Genomic DNA, 6550 nt, shown 5'->3' with positions numbered 1-6550 from the left:
CTCAAGACTTCTTTAAGGCAGAAATAGAAACCAATTAGTCCCCTCATTCTGTACAACCTACTCCATAGTACCACAGATGCTCAGATGTTCATATATCAAGTTCCTCATGAGTATTTAGACAGATGTTTATTGATATTGAATCTCCCAGACATTGCCTGCAGCCCCAGCTGCCACCAGGTCACTCCACAGCTTGAATCTGTCTATTTTCTCGCTGCCCTCCCAGATTGGTGTCACCTGCAGACTTACTGGCAATCTTATTGCTACAGGAGGAACAACACTGACAAAGAACATCATGAAAGAAGGCTGTCAATGAGAAGAGTTGGTCTAGATGTCAGAGAGTACCTCCAGTTTACCTCTTTTTTTTTTTTCATGCTAAGAGCATTTCTTTTTGAATAGTGATAAACTCAGCATCCATGACCACCACTTAAAAACCTGATGAAAGGGAGTTCTCAGTTATTACCAATTGCATAGCCTGGTTCACACCTGTGCTGTGTTCTTGCCTCAGCATGAATCAAGGATGTTTTCAGCTATAAAAGAATGAAGCAAGGTGAGAAACAGAGAGCCTTCTGACTTTTTAGATTGTGCTGTACTGTTCTGTCTCTTAATTACTAGTTAAGTGGAAGCTGATTAATGCTATGAAATCTGAACCTTAATAGAGATAAAACAAATGTTCTGCATATAATGGAAAAACAGTGAAAGCTTGGAAATGCACTACATCTTCTTTGCTACCAATAACTAACCCCAAACCCATGTGATCATTAAGTGTCCCTAAGGACTTCAGCACTAATTTGTTTGACTTTTAGTTAAAATTAGGCAATCAATTTCTTCCCCTAGGTAGTTGCTTAAGGCCACTTTCATTGTACATTCACTTTGCTCAACTTCTCTGAAGAGAACTTTAGCATAATGTCATGAGTTAGATGTTAAGCATGTTAGATTTGGAAATTGCAGTTCTGTTTTTTTGCTTCTTTACTCTGAATTTACTTACTGAAGGTGAACATATCAGTGTTTCATGTCTGCATGTGCTTATTTTTTCTTTACAAGATGAAATATCATTTATTGGGTTTAAAACAAGATTATGTTGCTTGTAGAATCTAGCTTTAGCTATACAGAAAATCAAATTAGGTAATTTGGCAAATTTTATTTCTACAAGCTGTGAATATCTGGAATATCTTCCTGAGAAACAACTCAGAAACTATTACCAAATGTCTGCAAACATAACTACTTCTATTGATACATGCAAAACTAATTTAGATTCCTCGTGCCTTTTTAAACACTCCTACCTGGAAAGCTGGAGTTCTTCAATTAACCCCAAATATTTCTGCTTATTTATATGTTTTCTCAGATGCAGAACTCAGAGAAAAGTAAGCAGTTAGAGTAGATAACTCATTCCTTGAATATGCAAACTCACAATAATTTCTAGGAATGGTTTTGTGGAATACAGTTAAGATATTGACTGTGTGAAGAATTTGGGGTCAAACTCTAATGCTTTTTAGCTGACATTCCTTTGTCTTATTTCCAAGCTCACATTAAGTCATTAACTGCTTAAGTAATTGCTTGATTTGAACACTTACATTTTAATATTAATCAATCCAGACATTTTTAAGAAATATAGTACTCAAAATGAGATTCAAACATGACACCAAAGCAATTTATCAAGTAATTAAAATTACTACTAGGTGTGACAAATTGCACACTTTAAATAATTCAATTAAAATGTGATTAACTCCTCAGTCTAGAATTTTAAACTACTCTAGACAGTCTGCCACTAAGAAATAAATAAACAAATAAAACCCCAGATGATGACCATAAATGTTTAGGTTTTTTCTTCCTTTTTCCATTGCCATTAAGTGTTTGAGGATTTACTTTACAACCATGGGTTTCACTTTGAGACAGCAAGTTTTTCTGCTGATTAACAACAGGCAAAGTAAGGAGCGTTTCAAATGGGAAACAGTGAGATGCTCTAGTGGCTTCTTTGCTACAGCCTGTTGCTCCCTTAATGGGACATGTGGTGTTGTGGATTACAAAATGGACTGGTACCCAAATCACTGATCCCATGAGTTGGAGCCTCCGAGAAGGGAGGAACACTAAGACACCACAGGAAATAAGGACAAAACTTCATACATCTTTATTTATGGCTACTGAGATTAGCCATATTTGGTTTCTGTGAGTTACAGGGATGAGCAGTAGTGGGGGGGGTTACTCACAGCAGAAAGGTAAACTTCCCAGTAAGCACTTTCTGCAGCATCTCCACTCCTGGGTGTACTGCTGGGAGGTTAATGGCCTGGAGACTGAGCCTCTTCCTCAGCTGCTAGCTGAACTGATTACAGCTGAGCTGTACAAGCAGGTAGATTTGACTGGAGAGAGGTTTTCATAGCAGCTGCTATGTGTGTGAATACACTAGGTGGGATTCAGCTCACTGAACTTCAGCTGCTGAAAATACACTTTCTTGAAAACTATTTTATGAGTTTTCTGTATATTCCTTGTCCAGAAGAACTGGACAAGGACACCTGGTGCATGATTTTTCCCATCCTTCAATAGCATACTGCTACAGATACAGGCGTGATGGTAAACAAAGCGCATCCCTAGTTTGCTCCTCGATTGTACACTGTATTTTAAACTGTATTCCCAGAATAATTCTTTTTTATTATTGTTATTTTGAGTAAAGTAATTAATTATTTTTAGTTCCAAGAAAGAAGCCTGGATATGGTTCTACAGAGGGTTTTCCATAAGTCTTGTATCCGAGAGGTAGCTAAGCCATGTTTGCCCTTTGCACTCTACTGGTTCCTCAACACTGGTCCGATAGCCCACGCACAGCCATTTGCAAGTCAGGACAGTTCAAAGGCATGTGACACAAACCTGAGCATGAGGCTATAAAAACATCACTCTGGCAGACTGAAAAATATTCCTCCTTGTCTTTCAGGCACATGCATGCTTTGGGGTGGAGGGTATAGAGCTTCAAGGGAGATCCAGGTCACAGGGAAGTCTCCAGTCTGTTAGTTAGCCCTACACAGTATAAATACCAGGTTTGGAAACGCTTGGCTTTGTTAATCCAGAGGACTGTAAATTCAGAGGCTTTGTCTACTCTGGGTAATGACAATAGATCCAGAGAGCAGGGGTCTTTCTCTGGAAAGAGTTTAGAAACATAAGTTAGGTTTGATACCCAAACTCTCAATAGCCCCATTAAAAGCAGTGCTTCTCACTTTGGCATTCAGAGAAAACTTGTTAATAAACCTCAGATTTCTTTCCCCCCTCTAAGCTAGATCAAAAAGGACAAGAAAAAAAAAAAAACAACAAACTCCCAAAAAATATTGTTAGGTCAGTCACATAGCATGGAGGTCAGGAATCATTTAGTACTGAAGTGGCCAACAATGTTCTGCTGCATTTGTTGTCTGACCAGTAACTGCTTAGAGCTGCAGAAAAAGAAGCACCACAAAAGCTAAGTGCAGCTCAATTTACATTTTAATCTGCAGTTTTAAAAGCAAACCGGGTCTTTAGATTTGAGATGAACAATACAGACTTTGTGCATGTTAATGAAGGCATATAGGAATACTTACGTAGTCTAAATTCTACACATATGCATACCTGTATGAATATGCAGACACATATATACCTATATATATTATTAAATATAATTTTGTAGAAACACATTTTGGGGGGAGTTTGTTGTTTTATTTTGATTTTTTACAGGGTAATTCTGAAAATTCTAAAAAGTCTTGCATTACCCTACAGCTAATACTGGTGTCAACTTTATGTTAAATAAGTTAGGAAACAGATGCTTCTTTTATTCTGCAGGAAATTCTAGGGGAAATTACAAGACATCAGAGAAAATTATTAAATTCTTTGAAATACATGGATTAAAACTGAATTTCCAAGATTTCCTGAGTTTACGTGAAGTACCACATTTAGTTGGGATTTCACCATTGCATATTATCTCAGAATTGGATGCATTTTCTTCCCTCTACCTTCATTTTTAAATGCTTTTAATAAGATATAGGTAAATTAAGAAGTCTCACACTGCTCTGAAGCAGCAGACAAGAAATAGCGGTTAAAGTACAAGTTTTAGTGGTGAAAATGAAAAGACAATTTGAAAGGGTCTTGTCGGGTGAATAATATGTTTGTTCATTGCACAGGTAACATCACATTAAAAGGTATAGTTGCTTGTCTTAAATCTTGATAAGAAAAATATTTCTCCAGAAGTTATTTATATTTTCTTTCTGGGGAAAAGGGCTATGAAAAAGGCAGAGGGTTATTGCTTTACAGAAATCCTGTATTCAAGTAATTGCTGCTTACATAGAGACCAAGCTTGTGGTTGTTCTTTTGCTTGACAGCCTTCCATTTGAATTCATGACCGCGTCAACACCTTTAGGAATTTCTAAATAGTTTCGTTTTCACCTAACAACAACCATTATTTCTTTCTCTTAGGCTCTGCTTCTCATGTGCATCAGCTTTCCTCCATTGAGTTGTCGGGGTTAGTCCTATGTTGAATGATGTGAGTAATGGAGAAATTACCATGAAATTACCATTAGTGTGTCCTGATTGCAACTAAACAAATGCCTATATCAAAATTCCTACCTCCTGCAGCATAAATCATATCAGGGTGAGTCCAGCATACCAGTCATAATAAGCTGAGCTGTTGCTAGATGTACCTGCATAGGGCAACAGAGGTAAAGTCATTGGTAAAAACCTCTGAGATTACTCTGAGTGTGGCAAATACTTTAATGAGTCTGTAGTTCTAACTCGGACCTCAGAGACAAAACATCAAGACAGTGTGGCACAGAACTAACTAATACAATCATCTCTACCTTTCAGCAGAGATAATGAGTTCAGGTGTAACTATAGCAGCCCAATCATAAATGCTTTTAGATCTATTCCAAGACTAGATCTCCTTAATCCTTAGGCAAATCCCATAAGTAACAGAGATCCTTAGATCATGTCAAGATATTGATGTATCTTACTTACATTGAATCTGCACTAATAAATAGAATCAGACTCAAAGCATTTATATTATTCAAAGGCCATTATTCCCACAAAATTTCCTGCTCTAATCTATTCCTACTGTTTCTAGGGTAAAGATCCCATTGGAACCATGCTAAAATCTTCATTTGAATTTGAGAAGCCTGAGTTTTACCTGGACCTTCCATATTTTCTGTATTTGCTCCAAAAACTTTTGTTAAGTTTGGAAATGTAGCATAAGTAAACATTTCTAGAGTATATATTAAGAACACAATTCTAGTAAAATATTTATGTAACAATCCTAATTCTGAACTCAGCCCAGGTTTAGAGTTAACTTATTGCTGAAGAAAGAATGATGTGATATCCAAGCTATGATACTGGCATAGTTAGAGCAGCATAATTGTAGCATCAGTGAAGCGTGAATGATGTCTAATTATCATAATTAAAGCTCTTGCAATTATGCTGTCATTTCATTTATATTTACATATTTGGTCAAGGTATCAAGGTATCCCATTTCTATAGGTTAAATAAAGATTTGCTGTTCTGTGTTCAGTTTGATAAACCATACTTGAGGACTGAATTGTGATCAGTATCTTGCACTGGTAGGAGGCATTCTGCAGGAATGGTTACAACAGCATTTTGAAATTTAAGCAGATCCTCATTCTCTGAGATATAGAGTAACAGTAAGTCTGGAAGATGCTTTAGCCACCCCTTTGGTTTATTTAGATTTTGAATATGTCCTTTTGCTTACACATTGTAGAAATAAAGGAACCTATAAAGCCTGTTCATACCAGTAGCAACTAAAATTTGCTATTATCTCAGTGCTGATTGCTATGGAATAACTGTGTTATTCACAGCTCTAGTTTAGTGCTGTCCCACAAAATAACTGCCCCAGAAATTAACTTGGTGTGCATTTCATCACTTGTGAATAGGTGATTTTACTTTTAATGAGGTAACAATAGTTAGTGCACACAGTCAAAAGTTGAAACTGAAAAGATATAATTTTTAGATCGTGTTTCTAGAAGTTTTATCCTGAGGTATTGGAGATGCGAGTTTTTCTAGGATGACTACAAAAGGAAGGCATGCTAATGAGTATTACCTCACTGATTTCTTGTTCTCTAGTCATCCTTTTTCTCTCTGCCTTTGTGGCTTCTAGCTGTCTCTTCCTGTTGGTTCTGAACTGGATAATAGCTCTTCTTCATTATAGGTTTTATACAAAGCTGAGCACATTAGATATCTGATCTCTGACTGCAGCTCCTAGGTAATATCAGACAAAACATTATGGCAGATGGAAGCTTTCATATTTTCAATATACCTTGTTTCATCTTCAAAATAGGCCTGTGCACCTTTGGAAAGCTGCTCTTAATAGGGTCACAGTGCTTGTTGCTCACCACAGCTACCCGAGTCAAAGTGAAGGGCAGTCTCTAACTGTTACTAGGGATCAGGAGGTGCCCACTTAATAGGATTCACAATGGTAAATTGACTGTATTCTTGAGCTTTAACTTCATGCTGAGGTTGTCTTTATTGTTACACCATTTTTCAGGATGGTCACATTTGTTTTCTGATGCTGCTAGAGCTATAAATTGTTGCTGGAAAT

The 6550-nt window shown here is 36.9% G+C and overlaps 1 long non-coding RNA gene across 1 annotated transcript; it reads left to right on the top strand.

The window, feature by feature from the left end:
* Window positions 1-362: 362 nt before the first annotated feature.
* LOC138119296 (uncharacterized) lies at window positions 363-5484 on the top strand. Its single transcript, XR_011155453.1, has 3 exons — window positions 363-547; window positions 4423-4489; window positions 5066-5484. It is a non-coding gene; the product is annotated as an uncharacterized lncRNA (long non-coding RNA).
* The last annotated feature ends 1066 nt before the right edge of the window (window positions 5485-6550 follow it).

Source organism: Aphelocoma coerulescens, chromosome 1 (genome assembly GCF_041296385.1).
Source record: "Aphelocoma coerulescens isolate FSJ_1873_10779 chromosome 1, UR_Acoe_1.0, whole genome shotgun sequence".
Classification (NCBI taxonomy): Eukaryota; Metazoa; Chordata; class Aves; order Passeriformes; family Corvidae; genus Aphelocoma; species Aphelocoma coerulescens.
The sequence above is the reverse complement of the archived record's forward strand: the minus strand, read 5'-3'. Positions and strand labels throughout refer to the sequence as shown.